This window comes from Cavia porcellus, unplaced genomic scaffold (assembly GCF_034190915.1).
Source record: "Cavia porcellus strain 051 isolate PalLab524CR breed Dunkin Hartley unplaced genomic scaffold, mCavPor4.1 scaffold_24, whole genome shotgun sequence".
NCBI classification, from domain to species: Eukaryota; Metazoa; Chordata; class Mammalia; order Rodentia; family Caviidae; genus Cavia; species Cavia porcellus.
In genome coordinates this window covers 27896335-27920703 of record NW_026947507.1, presented here as the reverse complement: position 1 = coordinate 27920703, position 24369 = coordinate 27896335, and positions in this window count along the sequence as shown.

The following is a 24369-nucleotide window of genomic DNA, read 5'->3' as shown; positions in this document are numbered from 1 at the left end:
CATTAACTCTTAAGACAATTCCCACTTGCCTGCCTCAAGTTAGTTTGCTCCGAAGAGAGGAAAATTACAGCTGAAGGTATTTCCAGAAAGCGTCCCTGTAAAGGCAGATGTTGAGGACTGTTTTGGCTATTTTTCTCTCATCACTGAGACAAAATACCAAACACTCAAAATGAAGGAATGAAAGGTTTATTTAGCTCACTGTTTTTGGAGATTTCAGTCTATAATCAGCTGGCTCCAAGCAAGACAACATGGCACTTGGGCAGTGCTTCAAGGTGACAGCCAGCAAAAAAGGCCAGAGCAAAAGGGAGGGCAGAGCAAGCCTCTATTCCTTATACTGTAAACAGGCTTTGCCCCTCAGGTGGGTGTAGCACCCACAGCATCTGCCTGTCCTCATCTTGCACAGGCTAAGGATGATTACAAAGGAAGGACCCTGTCTCCCTGCTGAATTGGTAGTTCAGCTTCTAAACTCCTCAGATCGACACAATGTATCCACCCTAACAAGGACATATGGGCAGGTTACAAACAACCTCAGCTGCTTTTTACTTATAAGACAGATACAATTTGTTTTTATGAGTTCTGTTCCATACTCACTGGGAAAACTGGCTTAGATCTTCACTCCTCTGCTGATTTCCTACTTCTTTTGTCAGCTTTAAAAAAAAAAAAAAATCTACACTAACAAACTCATTCAAAATTTCTGTGGATTATTATTCTTGACTTTAGCTTTATCAGAGGATCTGTTAAAGTTGCTGGCTCTGCAAGCGTGAAGTTACCAACTTAAAGAGCAATCCAGTTAGGACAGTTATCCAAATGGATTTGGTAGATTTTTCTTACATCATCAAGTTACTTCTAAATGTCAGTTGACGCCATACTCCGTCTTAGGGTAAGATGACTGCAAAAAGCAAACCAAGCCTGCCACTCTATCCTCTAAGGAAACTATGTGTGAGCTGTAATTGATTTATGTAAGCATTGCCATATGTTCTCCCATATTGCACTTTCTAATCCCCTTCCATTGCACTGTGGACTTACCATTTAAATTGATAGTTGGCTATGAATCACACTGAGTGTAAAATGGTTTGTAGGATAATGCTAAGGATGACTACTTTCACCCATATTATGAGTTTCATAACTTCGAAATAGGCTGTCAATTTAAGTGAAATAAATGTAATTAAATGATCATATGGGTTTTCATGATAGGAGCATAATATAAATAAGGTTGGTGAAAAAGTACATTGAATATTAACATTGGGAACAAAATTATTACAGTGAAAGTCACACTGCTGTTGATGCCACTCAGGATACCCTCCCTTACTTTAAATGCACTTATTCCATTTTTTACACCACTTTTTCAAGCAGTTCCGGAAGTGTTCTTTGTCACTGGCTTTAGTGCTACTGCCATAGCTGCTTGGTGAATTAATTCAAAGTGTTTGCCTTTCATGATTATGTTGACTTCATGGGAAGAGAGAGAAGATGCACAATGTCAGAACCAGTGGAGAAAAAGTGGACCAGATACACTATAATGTATTGTTTGACAATTACTGTGAATGGTTGAACAATGTTTAAAGAATATGGCTAAAGTTATTACAGGAGAGATGCATTGCTACTAAGCTCTTCAAAATTCTCAAAGCAGTTATGCTTGAAACACACTTATCTCAATTTCTGACAATACTTTTACTCTAATAAGTTTTTCTGTAATTTGAACATTCAACATATTTTCTATCACCACTTATATAATCAGAGATTATTTTTAAAGTTGAAAGAATTTGAAAAATTAAAAGGTTCTGATATTCTATATCTAAGTAAGAGCAAAAAGAAAAAGATCGATACTTAAGGAAAAGAATTCTAGTCCAATTTGATATATATTTTACAAAATTTTAAATGCATACATGAATATTAACACACATCTGAAGGAGGAAAGATTACGAGGTTGAAATAAACAATTTAAAATATGAAAATAACTTTTGTGTTAGTAGTTTAAATTGCATAAATGGAGATATAACTTATATATGTTATATCTAACTTGGATATATAATTCTGTGAGTTATTATACATGCATACATTTGTGTAACTAGCACTCTAATCAAGATACAGAACATTTTTCTCACTACGGAAAGATCCCCTCTGATTATTATAGTTGATGTAGCTGTTTTCATCAGCCTCTTCCTAATTTTAGTCACTATAACTGGGTCTAATTTCCACCACTGAAAATTATTTTGGTATATCTTAAATATCATGTGAGAAAATCACAACAATGTGCTTTGCTTATCTTTCTCAAATGTTTTTGAATTTAAATTCTATGAATAAGTGTATTCATTTTATTACTACATAGTGTTTTAATTTATGAAAATAAATAAATGGCATTATTTAAGCCATTTATACTTTTAAAATATTACAAGTACATGCTCCATTAATACTTACTTCTATGGCTATTTCTAAATACACGTTTTTATTTCCTGTTGCTAAATACCTAGTGTTATAATTGCTGCATCATAGGAGCAATCTTAGGAGAAATTACCCAACTGTTTTTAATGATGGTTTTATAGATCTATCACACAAGTTCTACCACACAAGATAAGACTTTTATCTAGTCCACAGTGTCACTATCACTAGGATTGCCAATCATATTAATTGTAGTCATTATAATGGATAAAAGTGGGAAACCACTTTCATTTCTTGCATTTCACGGTCAGTGGGTAGCTACGCATTTCGTTTGTATGCCCACGTTTCACTTGTATTGTTTCATATGTGGACTTTCATTGAAATTTTGCCCCATTTCCTTACTTTTATAATAAAAATGATATAAAATTTGTATAAAATTTGATGGATTTATTTATACATTCCAAGTTTTTCTTGATAATGAAGAATTTTTAAATAAGCATTTTGTTATTTATTAATAATAACATTACTGTTTTCCAGTCTTTAGGCTTTTTATTACTTTTTCTTGCCTTCTTGTGATGAACAAGACATTCAGTTAAACATTGAATCCTAAAATTCTAAAAGTGATGAGAACAAACATTCAAAAATATTTTTGTTCTATCTTAATGTAAATTTTAGTAACTTTTTATAACTATTGATTTAAAAATGTTTCTTTCCTTTGCTAAATTGCTAAAGTGATTTACTATAATTAAATATTGAAATTTCTTGAGTTTTATATTTATTATCATAGTTTTAATATATTAACTGCTTTTGTGATACTACAGATATGCTCCATTTTGTAGCTTTCATGTTTTGTAAAATAATGCTGCTATAATTTTAATCATTTGTTCTCTATGTATCAAGTGTGATCAAAATTTATGGTGATTCAGTGACTGCTTAAAATTTTTGGAAATGATTATAACAGTAAAGGACATTGCCATTAATGAACTCTCTCCTTGCTTTGAACATATTTATCCTACTCTTCTTGCCAATTTATTTGTTTGTATCAGTGTAAGTTTGCAGTACATAATGAGTCATTCCTTGTGGCGAGGTGGTACAAGTACATAACACATCTTAATTAGAGTTTTTCATCTCCTTCCTATCCCCAGATTATCTCTCTGTCCATTTCTTGCTCTCCTTCTCATTGACGAAAAATCTATATCACAATTTCCTGTTATCTAGCTTTTGTTTTGCTCCTTTTTATTATTTTGGATTCTTTATATGAGAAACCATATGATGTTTAAACGTGTGCTTGATTTATTTCACTAAATATTATGTTCTCAAACTGCATCCATTTTTCAACAAATGACTCAAGTGTATCATCTTGTTCATGGCAGAGTAGAACTCCATTGGGTATAAATACCACATTTTCTTTTTCCATGCATCCACTGATGGATATACAGGCTGCTTCTAATACTTAGGTATTATGAGTTGTGCTGTTGTAAACATTGGTATTGTCTTACTTTTCTCATTACTAAGAGAAAACATCCAACATCCCAAATTAAAGGAGGAAAAGTTTATTTGACTCATGGTTTGTAGAGGTTTCAGTACATAACCAGCTGGCTCCAAGGCAGGGTATCATGGCAGAAAACATAAGAGAGGAGAAACAATCCATGGTAAAGTGGGACAGGCAGGAAGCAGTCAGCAGCAAAATAGCAAGCAGCAAGCAAAAACTAAGGGCAGGCCTCTTTGTATCTTTATTCTGTATCCAGCCACACACCCTTAGGGCAGGGAGCACTCACAGCCAGAGTGGATCTTTCTAGTATCCACACTAAGAACTATGCCAAACCTATCAGTGGTCTAATTTGTACATGAGACCTTGGAGAAACTGCTAGACACAAGTCATAACAGGTATGTGTATATCACTGTAATATAATGTCTTTAACTCTTTGGGAAAGATACCTAGAAGGCAAACAGCTGGTTCGAATGGAATTTCCACTTGCAGTTTTCTGATGAGTCACTACACTGATTTCCCTAATAGCTATATTTGATTACATTACAACCAATGACGTGGGAGAGATCTTTTTCCCCATGAAGCCTAATTTTTATTTGATTTCTTGATGATTGTCGTTCTTTGTTTTTATTTGATTTCTTGATGATTGTCATTCTTTCTGGAATAAGATTAACTCTTAGGGTTGTTTTATTTTGTGTTTCTCTAAAGGCCAGAGATGTAGAACACTTCTTCATATATTTTTTTAGCCATTTGTTCTTTTATGTCTACTGCTTTCACTTGCCCATTTTTTGGTTGGGCCTTTTATTAGTAGGTGTCTAATTTTTTTAGTTCCTAATATAGTCTAGTTACTAGCCCTTTGTCTCAGGAATAGCTGTTAGTTTTGTTTTTTTTTTTTTTTTTTTTTTTTTTTTTTGGCTTCGCTTTTTTTTTTTTGACTTCACTTTTTTTTTTTTTTCTTATTCTGTGGATTATCTTCAGTCTGCTAGTTGTTTCTTTGTTTTGCAGAAACTTTTTAATTCCTTATGATCCCATTTGTTGATTCCTGGCACTGTTTTTCATGCAATCAGAGTTCTGTTCAGAAAGTCTTTACCTATGCCTATGACTTCGATTATTTCCAGTAAAATGTGTTTCTGATGTATTCATCTTGGGTGATGGATACATGTACCTATTAGATCTTGGTCTTTTTGCTCCCTCTACCTACACTACCCTCCTCTCTCACTTCATGCATCTTTATCAGATATAATCCAAAAGGCACTGAATGACGCTGCTCAGTGCCATCCAACAAAATGGAAAGCTCCTAAAATATTACGGTGTGTCCACATCTACCTGATTTTCCTGGTGTAGCATCATGCAAATTCTTGCTCTGTTTCAAAGTCAAAATAACAATGACAAGTCAATGTTTTGAACCAGTTCTGCCTCAGACTCCCAGAATGCTATGGTTACAGGCCTGTGTTATCACACATGTATCAACTAAGCTATTTTTGTGCCACAGTGTACCTTTTTCTCTATTTCATGAATAGGGAATAAATCTATCCGTGTACCTTTGCCCAGATTCTTGCCGAAGGAGATGGTAGCAGTGGTCACTGAATAGAGGCAGAGAGACAAGTGCTTTATTGTTCTAGAGAATTTCATTTACAAAGCAAAACCTAGAATATAGAGCTATAAATAATTCAATATGGATCATTAATCCAGAGCATGGGCTATAAGCATATAGCCCTCTATGGCTTCACTCTTTTCATGCCTATGAAGTTTCTATGCTCCCAAAAAAAAGTTCTTAGTCTATATTTATCATTTAAATGGAAAATATCTCCCCACAACCTCATATGCTCAGAGGTACAGAATTCAAAAAATGATTGGATGATGGGGCTGCTATACCTATTGGTGGATTAATTCACTGATGAATTCATGCTGAAAGTGCTATTTTAAAGTGGGGCCTGGGCAGAAAAGGAGATTTATGGGGACATGACCTGGAAGAGATCACCTTACCTGACTCTTTCCTGTTTCCTGATCACACTAATGTAAGTAGCTTTTTTCCTTCCATTCCTCCCTTTCTTTGTTACTTTTCTTTCATTGCTGAGTCACAAAATACCTGACACTCATAGATGAAAAAGTTCACTTAGCTCACAGATTGTAGAGGTTTCTGTCCATAACGTACTGATGCCAAGGAAGGGAGGCCTATGACAGAGGGTAAAGTTCATGGTGGGGGAGATCAGCAACAGCAACAAGCAAATGAGACAAGACTCTTTCTGACCCTTACATTGTATGCGAGCTACCTGCCTTAGGGTGATTACAGCACTCACACCATTAATTCTATCCATCACTTGTGCCAAACTAACCAGTGGAGTGATTTACTAATCATGTACCCTTAATCTCAGCATCACACACTCTTAAGATTCAGTCACCTCTGAAAAAGCCCTATGACAACATGAGGCTTTAGGGAACATCCAGAAACAAACCATAGCACTACCATCATTCCCTCCCTGCTTTGGAGTCAGCAGACTATGAACAAAAATGTAAACTAAAATAATACACTCCTCCTTTAAATTGTGTGTGTTGCATATTGTGTCCCAACAAAAAGGAGGTGACTAAGACACGGCATATTGCAGCCTTAATTGGTGACAAACTCTGATTCCTGTCTTTTCTGTTTTTAGTGTCAGGGACATATACTTCAAATCTCATCTCACTGACACTTTGGAAATATAATCAAAGAAATTAAATTTAGCAAATGGAAGATTCTCTTAATTCCATCATTTCTTAACAGGTTGAAATTTGTACTGATCATTTTTTACACCTAAAATTACTAGATTTATGTATTTTTCCAGTTTTTTTTTTTTTTATGTAGAGAGAATTCTTTGGGTACAAGTTATTTTGTCAAAACCTCAAAGTGAAATTTAGTGAGATTTTTGCAAGAACTACTCAAATATCCAATGAATATCATAAATATATGTGTTAAAGCTCTTATAAGAGTGTTGATTTAGAATATTTTGATAGATTAATATCTGAAATAATATCAAAATCCAGCGAGCAGATTTGAAAAAATTATGTATGCTTTGTACCTCTGAGTGTCCACATTTTTGCCATTTCTATGTGTTATACAATTCTTTGTATAATTCTGACATATTTTCTTTCTGGCCACTTGACTATCTCATTGAAAATTTTAAGGAACTTCTGATTATTTACATCACTGTTTTCATGTTAGAAGTTCTGGGGCAGGGGATTTAGCTCAGCGGCATAAGCGCCTGCCTTGCAAGCAGACAGTCGTGAGTTCAATCCCCGGTACTGATAAAAAGGAAAAAGACAAAAAAAAAAAAAAAAAAAAAAAAAAAGAAGTTCTTATTTTACAATCTTGAGTGGTGATAGCCTAAGACTCAAGAAAGTTATTTAAAAATCATTTGACCATGTTACATTTATTTTTAATGTATCAGACTTTGATGTGTAAAGTTCATTTCTCATTTGCTGAAATGCTTTCATCATTGGTAAAAGACTATCTTGCTTTTTTTGCTTATATGCTTGTTTATGAAAGATACATAAAGATGTTGGCATTGGTTTGATACCAATGTGATTAGGCAAAAAACATGCACCTTCCAAGATGATTCGTTTTTGGTCTTTCTTTTTGATAAACTTAAGAAGACACACTGTCTTCTGGGTAGTTTTGAGTAAATTCAAAGAAAATTATTTGCATGATCATAATTTCCAGAAACCTCCACAAATAATTCTGTAATAGTGGGGAAAAGCCATAAGAGTTGTGACTCATCTATTTTAAAATTTGATTTAAGTCCATATTGAGGTCTGAATGTATCCACATGATTATTAAATGTCCATAGATGAGATTATTTTTGAGCTTCTTGTCCCAGAACGATTTTTTCAAGTGCTTCTTTCTTGGGCCAAAAATTGTATAATTCTTCGAGAGCTCTATGGATCAGATTAGCATTCAGAATTGGAAAATTTGTAGAAATTCTAGCCATTTCAAAAAAGCAGTAGTTATTAGAACATACAGTGTTGATCTCAATCAACTGTTTTTTAGCCTATAACGTTACACAGTGCTTCCTTGTTATGTTCCCAGGAAGTGATGCTAGTATTCAAACAATACAAACATTTAATGTCCTTTGCCAAATGTAGAATCAACAATGAGTCACTGAGACATGGCTTAGTAAAAGCCCAAAGTTCATAAGTAAATTAACACAAAATATTTTTAGTTTAAAAACATATTCTGTGTGTTCATATTCAGAAAGAACATATCTTAACTTTATAAGAAAACCTTACAAAAGTGATTCTAAAATAATAACTAAAATAATTATTACATGTGTTAAATATAAATAACAACTTGGTAGTACTTATTTTGATAATGTCATGAGACAACACATGAGAGTATTTACTTTTAAAAATTTGTAAAATAAAAAAAAACACATTTAAGGAGAAAGACAACAGATATATTCTAATTAGTAATTTGTGATTATTAAAGAATAATTCTCATATAAGATTATTTCAAGTGTTAAATAGTTTTTAAAAAACTAAAAAATGTGAATACCTAATGCTCGAAGTTAGCACCAATTAAATTTAGAATGAATAACAAATTGTCAGAATAATCATATATCCTATGCTATACTAGTAATATTAGATGAAGGTTTTTTGCAAAATCCATAATAAAGTCAAAATTCTCAATGAATGATTATGTGCAATGAAGGTAAACTATAAATAGAGTGTTGTAGAAAAAGAAACAGTGCCTCTATTTGCTTCTAATATTCAGAAAAAAATGATAGTTCTGAAAATTTGGATTGGAATTTGAAAGCACAGACAAATCATTTTCAAAATTCTCTTCAAGTTGGAATAAAACCCAACTTAACATGTGTCACGTGCTTGCAGGAACCTCCCACTAACAATGCAGTCCTTATACAGAGAAAATTTGTACTAAGAGTAAAAGAAAAAAGAAACAATAGAAAACAGATTGAAGAGACAAACCATGGAATTGTAAACAATGAAGTGAAATTTCAAATGTGTTTCGATGCAAGTGCAAATAAGATGATTCTAATCACTAGGTGCCCTCTTTTGAATAGTTTGTACAGACACATCTCATAATTGGTTTCTGGACACTTTTAAGCCTCCAATTTTTGATGAAGCCAAGTGCACATCGAGACTCAGCTGAGTGTTGTTGCTTCGAGGGGAGCTTTTCGAGGTGCATTTCCACTCACACTGTTTAAACTTACCACCTGTGCCCTCCCATTTATTGTTAACACGTAAAACAGTATACAAAGTCTTCTGATATTTTCAATTGATCATGATGAATGGTCATTTAATGTGATTTTAAATTGAATATATTATTATTTTTAAGAGTTTTTGATCTACTATTATTACACTTAAGAGATACAGACCTAAAATTTACTTCTCTAGGAATCCCCTTGTCTCGTCTTGTTATAAAGAGAATGTTGACCTTAAAAAAGGAGTTGGAAAGCATTTGCTCCTCTTTAATTTTTGGAAGTATTAAAGATTTCAATGACTTTCTTTGTAAATGTTTCATGGAATTCACTTATAAAGCTATCATGATATAGGCTTTTGTTTGATGGGAGATGCTTTTATTATTGATTTAGTATTATGATTTTATTATTGATTTAACCTCACTCATCATTAGTTTGTTGGGATTTTCTATTTCTCTATGACCTAGTATTCAAAATTTATAAGCTTCTAGGAATGTACCCATTTCTGCTGGCTCATGAAGGTATGATTATTTTGGATCATGGATGCGTAACTAATCCTCTGACTGGTTTAACATAATTAGAGGTACAGATGATGGAGTTACTAAAGAAGGAAGAATGCCTCTGGGTAAGGGTGGCATCAACCAATAGGTTTGCAGCCTGGATGGAATAAAAAAAAGAGTAAACAAAACTGAAGCTGCTGTTTCCTGAGTGCCCTGGCATGGGCTGCTTTTCCTCCGCCCTGCCATCTTCCTTTAGAACCAGCTCACTATGGACTGGAATCTTTACAAACTAAGAGAAATTAACTTTCCTTCTTTAATTAGTGAGTGTCTGCAATGAGAAAGTAATTAATACCTACAGTTGCCATTAGATCAAGCCACTGCTCCAGTGGGTGTGTGTCTAAAGAAAGAAAAACCAATATATGAAACTACTATTTAAACTCTCATCTTAATTGTAGCATTACTACCAGTAGCTGTGATGTGGATATCACCTAATTGCCCGTCAACAGGTAATAAATAATAAAATGTGAAATGGTGCTATCCTGAAATATTAGTTTATCTTGAAAACAGAAAATAACACTTTCATTTGTGACAATATGGAAGAATCTGGAGAGCATCAGGTTTAGGAATGTAATCCAGACACATATAGAAAAATATTTCACCATCTTTTCTAAAATTCCAAAATTATAGGGTTAATTGTAGAATATTGGTTTGTAGGGAATAAAAGAGATGGAGTCACTAAAATCTTAATGTTTCAGCTTGCAGTAGGAAGTGGTTTGGAGATCTATTAGATAGCAATCTGAATATATTTACTGCTGAACTCTACTTCAGAATGTTTAAATCAGCTAGTGTGTTTAAATCGTATAGACTTGTAATCCTAGTTAGTTGGGTAACTGAAGCTTGAGGATTAAGACTTCAAGGCTGGGGCTGGGGATTTAGCTCAGTGGCATAAGTGCCTGCCTTGCAAGCAGGCAGTCCTGAGTTCAATCCCTGGTACCGATAAAAAACGAAAAAGACAAAAAGAAAAAAAAAAAAAAAAAAGACTTCAAGGCCAACCAGGACTATCCAATGACTGTATCAAAAAATTAAAAATTAGGTAAAATTACACTTTTACCAAAATTAAAAATTTAAAACTCTTTTTTAAAAAAAACAGGTATTTGTTACAATGTTTGTATTTTCTAAAGCCAGTTACAATGAAACCCATTCAGAAATATCTCCTTCTTAAATCTTAAAAATTTTCTATATTAATGCTAAATCCAATTTGACAATTATTAAAAAGCCTGCTTGATACAAAAAAATTTTAAGATATATCATACATCCCCCAAAGCATTATTTTCAAAATGTCATTTCGTCATAGAAAACATTTGAATGAATGGCTATAGATACATCTTTAAGTTGTGCAAGTGCCTTCTCCAGAGATTTAAAAACACATAAAATTGTCAAAAGGGACACAGGATGCCTTCTAATTGAAAAAGTAGGTAGAACATGAATATGGATTAATAGAAAATAGTTTGGGGATAAATAAAACAATTTTAGTAAAGATATCTTAAATTGTTCTTTAAGAAATTACTAATGAAAATATTACAAAGTCATGATATCTAGAGTATCAGAGGGATGCGGCAATTTAGATGTGTATGAATTTTTGACTGGAAAGAAAATAAAATTTTATTAGAAAGTGCTGAATATTTCCACCACTCTTTAGCCAGGAAGAACAGGTTATAATGAAAGTGATCGCTATCTTTTTTGGGAGAATCAGTCATATGGTTAAATTCTTTAACAGTGAGTGTATAAACTCTGCTCCCCTAAAATGAGTCTAAAATTTTTCATTAGCATTAAATCTCTGTAATTGCCCAATGATAAAATGGAACATCTGTAGTCAGGAAAATATGGAAAGGAGAGCCTCATGTTAAAAAGATCAAAATTGTGGTTCCTCAGCCATGAAAATGGCTTAGTAGTGACCCATCACTTCCTATGCATGTTAGACAAGCTTTATATCAAGGCAGTAAGTCCACATGCTTTATTCACAAAGTAAAACTACATACAACCTAATAAAAGCAGTGGAAGTGTAACTGTCTGAAATTTCAGAGACAGCAATGATCCATGATGCAGTGATTTCTTCAAGCAACGATGTGTACTTCATCTTCATCACGTGCTTTCATGGGTCCAGGCTGTGACATATATCTAGTTATCGATTATTTTTTAGAAATCTGTGAAATGTTTATGTCTAAGTCCTGTCCCCCCTGGATAGGTCTCCATCGTTTCAATATTTACTTGCTTACGTAGTTTTTTATACCACACTGTGTGGACATAGCTTTGTGCTCTGAAAGACAAAAGGAGAAAGAAATGCAGAGATTCTAATCATATATTTCATGTTTTAAGCAACCTAATTAATAAAGTAGCTTTTTGTATTTCCCAGATCTTTGTATTTTTCTCTCATGTTTTCATATGACAGATAATTACCTCTATTATCTTACCCATTACTTCCATTGCTTCCATTATTTTAAAATCAGATATAAACGCTATGGAAAACCTCTATCTGTTGTATATCATTCAAAATCCTAGAGTGCTATGCAATTTTAGCACTGCTTTGAAATGTTTTTAGTGACACTGGCTACATCCCATATTTACTGAAAATAATACATAGAAATTACTTTGAAATACTTACCACTTTCCTATTTTTAATCTTGAATCATGAGAAATTTCTAACAAAATTGTGAAGTAGGAAATCTTGATCTCAACTGATCAATACCGGATCATAGAGTATAATCACTGACTACACTTTGGCACATTCCATAACCTAGTATTTTTAATTTGAGAAAGTCTAATTTATTTTCCTTCCCCTTACGTTTTAAGAACACTAACATGAATAACTTTAATAGCTTATGATAAAGCACTTGAAGCATTATGAAGCAATCATAATCCCTCTCCTGAGGAACCATATTCATTAATTCATCTTTCAGAAATAGGTTGAATATAATGTGGTGAACCTAATGCCATTCCTTGTACTTAACTTGCTTGGCCACAAATTTTAGTGTTTAAATGTGGTTTTCCAAAAAATATTTTTATTTAATGACTCTGATATAGGTATGAGTTTGGACATGATATCAGGAGGACAAAAAAGTAACTATAAGTCTAACAGTCTGAGTTATCTTTATTATTGACTCTCTTAACTTTTAAATATAACACAGTATTGACAAACATTTTGAAATGCATCAATGCTTTTTGCTCCATGAATGATTTAATAGGAATATCCTACTATTTCTTCAGTTTTAATATGACAAAAATTACTTTGATAAATAAAATCACACTTTCAGATTGCAAAAAATTATCCAAGGAGAATGGAATTGTAAATGAATTACTTCAATATTTTAATTTAGTAACATTGTCTGTGCCCATGTGTTACCAATAAATATTCCCAATGTAATAGACCTTAGTCTGAAAACTAGGTATCCTAAACATGTCTTGTAGCCAATAAGGACAAGTAAATATAGATTTGAATATATTTGTCTTTGTATAAATCATCAGTTCTTTTTGCATTTTATTCTTTCTTCCATTGCTTTATTCTTAATCTATTTTATAAGATTTGAACTTACAACTGCAAATTTTCACAATGTAGTTGACAGCTACAGCTACTTAAGACAAAAATTATCTTTTGGGCAATGAAATCCAAACCAAGTTAAAAATTTCAAGCTAAATGCTAATAATAATAGCGCTATTAATGAAAAGAAATAAATTTAGAAGTGATCAAGGTTTAGGTAATATATTGCTTTTTAGACTATAGAAATTACACACCCAGGATTTGCTCTAGTTCTATGATATATATGATATAAAAAACAACTGTGTGATGTCTGTATATTTATAAATAAATAGAACTATGTGACTGTATAAATAACTTAGTAATTATTTATCCATTATTATTGTAACAATTTTCCTTCCTAAATTCTGTTGACATATCTTAGAAGTAATTTTATTTCTGGTAAATATTTTATTAATTTTAACTGTACTTTACTTTTGCACCGTCGCTTCTTCAGTTATAATTTCAAAAATGAGGCATGCCTATGTATCAGTGTATAGCTATTGTATTTGTTATGATACCTTTAGGTTTCTACCCTAAACATGAAAAACGGTGTCTGGATTCTGAAATAGGAGAGTAGATATTTATCTTGCCCATTCTTATCGAGTCACTTTTTTCCGTTATATACAGAATCCTCTAATCCTTTATTTTTTCTAATGTATAATAATGATGATCAATCTTTTATTGTGTACCAACATCTAGGTACAATGATGATATTGTTTCTTATCTTACTTCAAAACATTATTTAGGTTTTTAATTTTGTTTTGGTTTGTTTGTTTTTTTTGTGCACATGGAGTTTCCTGATCCTTTTTCATCTACTTCATTAATTATAATCAAAGTCAAACAGCTACTCACTCCAGAGCAATGGGAATTATATACGTCTTCCTTTTCTTCTCTGGCAAATGGTAGTTTTATAAAGTTACTAATGTATATTTGTTTCTCTTTCAAAAGGACTAGTAAGGTTTGAAGGGAGTATTGGATGACTCCTTTTTAATTGATGTTGGCATCCACGGTCATTTTTATGTGTTAAATTTATTTACTATTTGAAATAAATTCTCATTTTTATGATCACAAGACTTTAAAAACAAAATTATTTTTGCCAGTGATACTGTTTTCCATGTTGTTTTAAGATTACCTTTTTCTGCTTTGTTTTGATCATCAATACTGCCAGATAAACATTCAAAGAAAGAAGATGTAAGGTGATTAAAATATTCACAGATATTGGAGCAAAAGATTAGGACTAAATAGGTAAGTTAGGAAATTACAGGGGAAAAATAATTTCAAGCTTGAAAATGCCTAATTAAGGGAAAGAAAATAGAGAAAATCACACAGAGAAAGAAAGTTTGAATGAGTCCTCAGATTATATAAACAGTTGGATTTGGAGAGCTTGAATCATTTACCAGAAGCAAGAAAATCATTCGAAGACGTATGAAAAGTTTCTAGTGTGAAGTCTGGCAGAAAGGCAAATGTAGCTGGGGCTGAGAAAAGCCTACTCAATTTGGATTATGAAAATACATTGGTAATCAATTTAGCCATCTCCAAAGGATTTATCATAGTCATAAGGTAAAATAGTAAATGCAAATGGTCTAGATAATCCATTCAAGAACCTGATAAGGAGAGAGAAAAGTAAGATTATGATGTGAATTGTAATGTTAATGTCGCATTTGGTTATTTTCTTTTCTTTTTTGAGATAAAGTGAGAACTGCCGACAAAAAAGTACAATCAGTGAGGAGATGCTATATAATAAACAGGCCATACAGTTAACTGAAAGAGATATGAAAGAAAGGATAAAGGAATATAACCAAAACAACTACCAATAGAGTTGTCAAGATGAAAATGATGTCAGGAAAGGAATAAAGGTGATATATTTAGTATAGTACCAGTAATGGAATTACTGAAATTTTATCAAAGTTAATTTTGCTTTCCCAATTTTCAACCCTTAAATTTAAGTGATGCTACATAAAATAATGGAATTTACAATTATCTAGTCATATCTTTGTATTAGATATGAGAAAATTAAGATTCAGATATTGAGTTGACTTCTTCAAGCCACTGAAAAAGCCAAATCTCAAATTAAATTGAAGGAACATTAGAAGAACTTTTAAATCTTGCACATAGCTTGGTAGTCATAGTACTCCCTAGATAAAATATAGAAGTTACATCTCAAATGCAGAGGGTTTCACAATCAAGAGAGTAGCTACAAATGCTTGTCACTTGTGATTCAATTTGTTTAATCCACAACCCATTGAGAGCACACTTCTCCTTTCCAATGATCTGAAAATTCTCTGATTAAGTTCAGTGATATCCAAAGACTGAATCTTTCCCTTCATTAGACAATCTTTGAAAGATAAGAATAAGCTTACTACTGCAGACTGAGGATTCACCCTTGGGCTGTACCATTGACCTCTTATACAACAGAGAGGGTGCCCATCTTGTCATGCTTGCCAATTTTACCTCAAACGTGTTAAAATAATGACCATGGGGAATTTCAGCCCAAGTACCCATCTTTCAACAGTTCGTTATAGAACGCAGTATATCCACTGCAGCTTCTTAGCTGAGTTTTATGGTGGCTGAGGAAAACTAATGATGGCAAACTTGCAGCAAGTTGAAAGCCATCCAACATCAAAGGAATGGTTGTTTGTTATTTTAAGTGGCTGTATTCAATAGTTAGACGCACTCTAGATTTTTGAAATGTGGTCAGTTTAAATTGCCCTGAAAATGCTATTCATGTAGAATCTTTTCATTGGTTGTTAAACAGTATGTACAATTTATAAATGAATCATAGAATAATGTGCTATCACATGTCAAATTATCTTTCATGCGTTATTTTCCAACTATCTTTTTTAGTTCATTTGTTTTTAATCTTAACAGCTCTCTAAGCCCCTTTTTCAGATATTTGAAGTGATTTCCATAATGGCTAGGGATGTAGACTTCTTCAAACTCAGGGGTAAACCTAGTTGTGGCAAAGACCAAAAAATAAATATCAAATGTTCTCTTTAAAATTAATCACTTTAAGGTTAAGAGTAGGAGAACTAACCCTAAATTAAATTGCTTGGGAAAAACTCAGAAACGGTTACCGTTTCCTCCTTGTGGTCAATATGACTATGCTATCTTGCAAAATTTTTAACTGACACACTAAATATAATCATGTAGTTATAATATTGGCTTCTTCACCAATTCATTTGTTTGTTAGAATCTCCAAAATGTTTTTGAGCAGAAATGTCCAGATTTCAGAGTATTTATGGATTTTCAAATATTCACATAAGCTTTACCAGGTGACCAAATATCTCTAACTTAACAGTCTAAACTCAGAAATGCTCAAGTCCTCCACTCAAAAAGTTTCAGATTTGGAGTATTTTAGGTCACTTTGGATCATTTTGAATTTCAGACTTTGTGCTGAGGTGATGAATCTACATATGATAGGCATATGCCATGTTTTTAAACCATTTATATGTAATTTTGAGTACTTTTTTTTTTTTTTTTGTACCAGGGATTGAACTCAGGACCGCATACTTGCAAAGCAGGCGCTTATGCTGCTGAGCTAAATCCCCGGCCCTGGGTACTCTTATATACCATTTAAACCATTAAATGCTTAATTTTATTGGAAGTTACTTTGATAATAGTAAGAATAAAAATTTCAAATTATCTAAAAATTAGAATTTACTGTTCAAATAAAGGGTAGTTAAGGTATTGTAACTATACTTTTGGTACTTTATAAGTATATCTTAACAGTAACTTTATTTGGATACTTTACTGGGGAGAGTCACAGGGAAAGAAAATGGAAGCAGAATAACAGAGGACAGATTGTAAATTTGAGCATCAGTTACTATACTATCAACAGAACTCTGAGTGGAAAAATGCTTGATAATGCATTGATCAATGTTTCCAGCTGTAGGCATCCCTCTGTGCATACAGGTAAACATAGAGCTCTTGTCCCCAGAGCCAGACAGAAGAGCAGGACATCATCGTGGCTGCTGCTTATATCTGTCACTATTTAGCTTTTGCATTGCCCAGGCTACTCCAAAGGTTGGTGAGGGACTCGCAAGATTGTTCACAGCTCCGACTGGGCTGGCCTGCTTTATTTTTCTGATAGCAACAACTGCTTTGTGGACCTGAGATGAAAGAGGAAAACTATTGCTGTTTTCTTAGGAACCAGGCAAGCCTGCCCCTTCCCGCAGGGCTTATCACTACCTCACTCCTTGTCTCAACACCCCCTCAATGGACTCCAAACGCACTTCATAATAATCACCACCAAATAAAGACATGTTATATATTCACCAAATTTCTTTGGGCAACAACGATTACATAAAACAAAGTGCATCTATGGCAGCCCAAATAGTACACAGGTTTGAAAAAGAACCAGTCTCTAAGTGGAAAATTGGCAAGCGGAAAGAACATTTCTGCCCTGGCTGCCTCTGCAAGGTCAGCACTAAGTGTTACAGTAAAAAGAGTAGGGGAAGAAAGAAAACAAAATAAAAATATGTTTTTGTTTTTGGCTTTGTGACAGATTGAGTAACTAAGCTAAGGATGATGTCAAATGTAAAACCTCCAGCAAATACTCGAGCCACTACTGACCACAAGTGACTGCTGGATCCTCACATGAATAATGGACCAACAGGCACTCCCTGGAGAGGAGTCATGACCAAAATAACATCAGTATATTCATTATGAATCCCATATACTGTGTGAAAAGAGAGGAAACCTTTTAGGAATGACTAAGAATTCCCTAGGCTCTCATTACTATAGTCAACATAAAGGAGAAAAAAAAAAACTTTTGAGGTTTTTTTTTTTTTTTTTTTTTTTTTTTTGAGTGAAGAATGAGGATTTAAAAAAACCACAGTTTAGCTTAATCAAGTTTCTCAGTTTTTAAGAGAACGTTTTCAATTCATCAAACCTAAGACTACATTGTGAAAAGCACTGTGCTTTTAACTTTAATTTAAGATGCCATGTTTACTTTCATTTATGAATATCCCCAACATGTTATTGCAGGTCTGTCAAAGCCATTTGAGACTTAGCAAGCATTTGATAGAGGATTATAGCAGCAAAGAACTGTTGAAAACCTTAGGTTTGTTAAGGTCCACTCCATTTATTTGATAGATGAAGACAGATCCAATAGGAATTAGTCGATTTTCACAAAGACATTCTAATGGGTAAATGAGCCTAAATTTAAAGAGCTACTAATTCCAAAGCACTGAGACTCCCATATGACTTCTATTTGTGTCTCTTAATTAACTTTGGGTACTAATGTACTGAGGACACTGCTTCCAAATTAACCCCTCTTAATTTAGATTTTCGTATAGAAACTTTTAGTGCATTTCTGTCCTTTGTCTTTCAAGATTCTTGTTCTATGAGTGACACCTACAGAAAATAGCTAGACACCAGGAAATAAGCCCAGTCTGGGAATCAGCACCATGTGCGGGCCACTGCTGGACTGGGAACAGTCAGACCCCAACCCCTTCTAACACTTGGGCTGGCAAACAAGAGCTCCCAATTCTAACTCCCCATCCCTGTCCTGGCCATAAGCAACTAAACAGAGGCTGTGATGATATTTATCAAGGAGAAATGCAATTGGATGCCTGTGGTGTTTTGATGTTTCACTAACATTGCAGGTTTAGGGCCAGTAGTCTGATTAGAGGTTCAGAGGACAGTGGTACACAGTGTGACATCTAGGGGTGATCTTCTGAGAGCTGCAGTCACTGTTGATTCCCTATCTTGTTTTGGAAGTCCTATATCATTTCCATTGTTTTGTTGGGTTGAGTTTTATTCTCTTTTGTTTTGTTTGATTATGTTAAATATGATGGCAGGAGCAGCTATTTCAAAGATATCAAGGTATATTATGGTCGCTATTTTAGATATATTATGGTAGCAAGCAAGTTTTACTATTGAGTAGTTTTGAAGTCATTTATTGCATTCATTCTTTTGTTTTTATTGTTTCTCTTCTGTTCTGTTTGATTTTTACTATGTTTGAAGTTATCTGCAGTTATTTTGAAGATATCAAAAGGCATTATAGTAACTATTGTTGATTTTGTAATGTTTTGAAGTCCTCTGTCTCTTACACTGATTTGTTTTGATTGGTTTTATTTTGTTTTATCTTTAAAATAAAATAAAATAAATAAATAATTCAAAGAGCTAACTGCACATCAGGTCTGTATCCACCTGATTGGGAAACTCAAGTTTTGTCCCCACAGTGAAAAGCTGATTATTTCCTTCCACCATCCTCAACCTTCTTCTGCTTATTAGAAGTCATTCACTCAAATAAATGAATTTTATTGAGTTAAAATGTTTGTAGGCAGCAGAATGAATGTGATATTGGGTAAGAGTTTTCTGAAGAAGTGCCTAAGTTTGAAGGTATGGAAGGCTACTCATTGACTTATAAACTTACTTTTGAATCAGTTATTCAAACACCACCTCTATAAATGGTTACCAGATTACAAACCACTGTGTTATGATTATCAGGGAAGACTGGTGAGGAAAGAAATTGTAAACATGGGCATTAATTTTCAAAACTGATCAAAGGAAAATTTTACTCTTTATGTGGGAGAGCTGGAGGTGTCTCCTAAACTATTCAGAAACACAGTGAGAGTTGATTCATGTGGATTTGAGTGAGAAATGGTGATCTGACTGGAGTAGTTCTGGGTGTGTCTGGATACTGGGTTTACTGAAGAGGGAGGACTCACCCTTTGTGTGGGCAGCATCAACCAGTACATTTGTAATGTCGATGGGGTAAAAAAGGGAAAAATAAGGAAGTCTTACTTGTGCTGCTTTGGAGGAGATCCACTCTTTGCCAGCACTTTTGGATGTCTCTCTCCAGGCTTCCATCTTCAGCCTTGCAGAACAGAATCTTTACCTTCCAGGCTCAGATGATTCAGCCTCCCATCAGAGACCCCTCAGCTTCATGATACCCCAACAGGACCCGGGAGTAAGCTCCAGGTCTTCCATCTCTAATTGGGTCATTGAACTCTCAGTTAAACAGATGGCTTTTCTGTGTTATACCACACTTAACTCTGTAGGTAGCCTTTGCAAAAATTTACCTTGTAGAACACACACACACACACACACACACACACACACACACACTCACAGATAGAAAACATATGCATGTGTGTGCATATATATGTGTGTGTGTGTGTGTATATATATATATATATATATATATATATATGCTTATTCACTTCATTTTCTGTATACAGAAACACCCTAGTTTTTAATCTAGAGAAGTTAAATGAGATGTATTTCTTTAACTCTTATAAAACAACACACTTTAGAATACATCCACAGTTAGATCTGGCATAAGGCTAAGCGACAAGCCCTGAAATATTCATGTTTTTCTATTTCCCTTCTCATTCCTTTTGTTCATTGCTCTCACATGGTTCAAAACTTCAGCGATCAATGGTAACTTTCCCAAGTAGTTCACCATCCTGCGGATATTTTCAGGTTTTTATCCCTAATCAACTTTATGTTTGCTATGTTTTTTCCAATTACAAAAGTACAAGGAATTTTAGAAAGAACTAATTCAATCTTACTGAAGATGGAAGACCCATCCTAAGTGTGAATGGCACCACCCAAGAGACTCATAATTTAGATAGAATAAAAGGGATAAAATGAAGGAAGAAATGAAAAAAACAAAGCACAGTGACCCACCTAATGCAGATGATGGCAGGACTGAGGCTAGAAATTAATTACACTGTGCCTAACCTGTTCTTCTGAGCAAAACAAACCGCACCAAAGAGTCTCTGGAGCTGTCAGTTATTCCATATAGTAGAAAAACAACAACTTAGAATAAGAAACGATTCTGAGATATCCACTAGCAGTCAATGGTGTTCGGGCATTTTCTCTGCAGCAATGACTGATGATTTTATACTGATTTAAGGGAAGAATGTATGGTATGCAGATGGTATTATGTTATTTTTGACGTTTGTAAAGTTTTTATTTGCCCCATACAGTATAGGCTACATTTCCTCAAGTTCAAAAAAGGATGCTGAAAGTGTAATAACTCAGCTATAATGAAAATTTTCTATTCTGCAAGGTGTTAATCCAAGATAGAAAAGGTATAGCTGGATGCAGAAGACAGGTGAAAAATAGAAATAATTTTGTGTGGACTATGAGGACATATCTGGTAAACACTGCAATCAAGAACAGAAGTACAGAGATAAACATGTCATATGAAAACTTCAATATGTTACTATTAATACTGGTGACATTTTACTCAGGCTGCAATATATTTGGGCTATCAATAAGTAGTAGTTTTAGAAATTTTATGCAGTAGGAAAGCATTTCTTAAAGTAATCCTTTTCACTGTGCATTCCTCTGTGATCTGTGTATAAATGTAATAATAAAAATATATGCACAGATATATTTATAAAATCATTCAAAGCATATGACACAGGATCTAAAATGTATCTCAGTAAAAAAAAAAAAAAGACATCTCATTATCTGCCTCCCCTAAAGACACCCACTTGCTGTAAACACTCTCAGCCATTATTTTTGTAAGTGTGGTGCCAAATCCAGTGAACAAAGCGGATGACACACTATAATGTTTTTATGAAGCTGTCTTTCCATTGGATGACATTCAGCAACGATGTTCACCATATTTTTCGTCACACCTCATAAAGATATTCATAAAAGGAAAATTCCAGAGCTGATTCAGAAAGTGTCAAAATGAAAGCACACGTTCAAAATGAGGAGGAGCATTTTGTGGGGGATTATGGCAATGTGTCTTTTACTGGATTTTTTTAAACATTTAAATACATCACATAGTGATCAGTACTTGCACATGCACACATGCACGTAAGAAACATATAAGCAATATAGACAAGAAGACTAAAACTAACATTTAAGGTTACCCAATTGCCGCTACCCACCGAAAACCTACAACATAAGGAAAAAATGATTTGTTTTGTATTCCCCCAATATTAATGAAACTGACCTAAGAACTCAAACTGACCTAAGACCTAAGAATCTAAGAGTCTAAGAACCCAAGACCCCTGTCAACAAGTTCACTCTCAGTTATAACCACCTAAGAAAAACTTACACAGGAATTGACCTAAAGAATTCTCTACTTTTTGCGCTTTTCTAAAGAAAGAAAAAATACAGCGATGAAACTGGTATAAGCTTGGGTTTGAAGCATAGAATTTTTGCATTAACATTTTGCTATCCTTAGCGACTCAATCATCCTGATATGATTGCACTTTACTTCGGGCTTAGAAAAGCATTTTGTGGAAGGATCTGTTGAGAACCTGACTCAATCTCATTTGGTGCCTCATTTAGGCATGAGAAAACATTTAGTGAGATGTTTTGTTCAAAAAAGAATGAGGGACTGTCCTGAGTTGGTGCACACTCCTTGGACAGAGAATATTAGAATACTTTCCTGAGACCACACGTGAGCTACCTACAAGAGAATGCTATCATGAAAATGCCTTAAATCCTAACCAGAAAAAATGCATGAGCAGATATAAGTAGAGAAGCTAGAGATATCTGTATGATATTTAGGAACTAAAAGAATCAGAAGTAACCATCTGGAAAATACAATAATTGGTATGAGGTTCTAAGGGTAGAGAATCCCTACAATTATGAAAGGCATATTCTTTAGAAAACATGAAGGAAAAGCTCAGCTTTAATCTGCCAAGCCCTAAAAGCAACTCATTAAAATGCTAATCAGAAGACCTTTTCTACTAGACTTAACTGTAAGTCAGGGATATTAAATACTACCTGGTGAATGATTCTATTTTAGATGATTCTTGATATACTTTATGCTTTGAACTTACAAATGCTATCCGTTTGATCTAATAAACAGAGGGATTCTTTTGAAATCCTAATAAACATCAGATTGAATTTTCCTGTGGCATAACCATTCTCACCAGCTCTCTGCAGCTCCCTACCTCTTCAATTCCTGCCATGAAGATATCTGCCAGAGGACGGGAGTCTATACCAAGGTAGCTTGTTCAGGGTATACTAAGACATATATAGATTTCAGGCAATGTCTTAGGCATTCGTTTAAATATAAAGAGTTCATGCATTCCCATAAAATTGTATATCTTTCTAAAAAGCTTCCAAAACCATATTGTTCTAAATTAGCCCATAAGCTGTCTTATTGATGCCTTCACCTTGCTCTGCACCTTGAACTATTCCCAATAGCCCCCTGTACTCAAAATTTTGTGAACTAGTGAACTAGGACTATTCTTAATGCTTTCTTAAGTCCTCAAAACTCAAAGGAACCCTCACAGAGCCCTCAGCAACTCAGTAACTATGAAATGGACTAAGTACCAGCCGAAGCGTGATGCAGCTCAACACCCAGCTAACAAATGAAATATTAGCTTTCCCTAATTTGGACTGATTGACTGATGAAATTCTGGGGATTGAATGCAGCGTCTTAACACTGAGCTACAAACCATCATTTTTTTTTTATTTTTATTTTGAGAGTAAGATTTACTAAATTGCCAAGACTAAAGTTGAACAGGTAATCCTCATGCCCACCTACTGGGCTAAATTCCTAAACTTAACAAAAATTTGATTGTAAATAAACAGTTATACTGAGACCAGGACACAGTCTAACAAAGGTGCCTGTGCTCTTAACCATTATATGGTACCACCCCCATACAGGGTGAGAAACGTAAGACTGCGCCGAACCTTTTGTGTCTACCTCACATTTATGATTCTTAAGATAAAGAAATGATACTCTGATCAAGAATATACAAATAAAACTAAAAATTTGGGGGATCATTTCCACATGACATCATTAAAAACCACTTCCACATAACATCATTTGAAAGACCAAAATAGAGACTGTGGATAATTGACAAATACAGGTCAACTCATAACACACAGCTGAACTGGATGAGCGTGGTGCTGGGTGTGGATGGCACATCTGAGGACTGCTGCCAACACCACGAAAAGGAGAACTGCAGAGGAAAAGGTGGTGTTGTCATTCCTTCTGGTGCTGTGGGCTCTCCAGGAGGAGCTTGTTGAATGTTTTTTTTTTTTTTTTTTTTTTTTTTTTCCCTGATATTCGGCTTTGGCTGCTCTCATCCTCAAAGGAGCTCAGGACCTTGTCTCTAAGAATGGTTCACTTTGGGGGAGTTCGGGTGCTTACTTTGAGCATTGCTTCCTAGCTCCAGTGCAGAACCTCAGGCTGCTGGCACAGATCCTTTATCCTACTGGCACAGATTTTCTAGCATCGACCACTGACCTTTGGGCCTTCCCAGTGCAGATTTGTGAAACAGACTTGTGTGAGTTATTGTCATG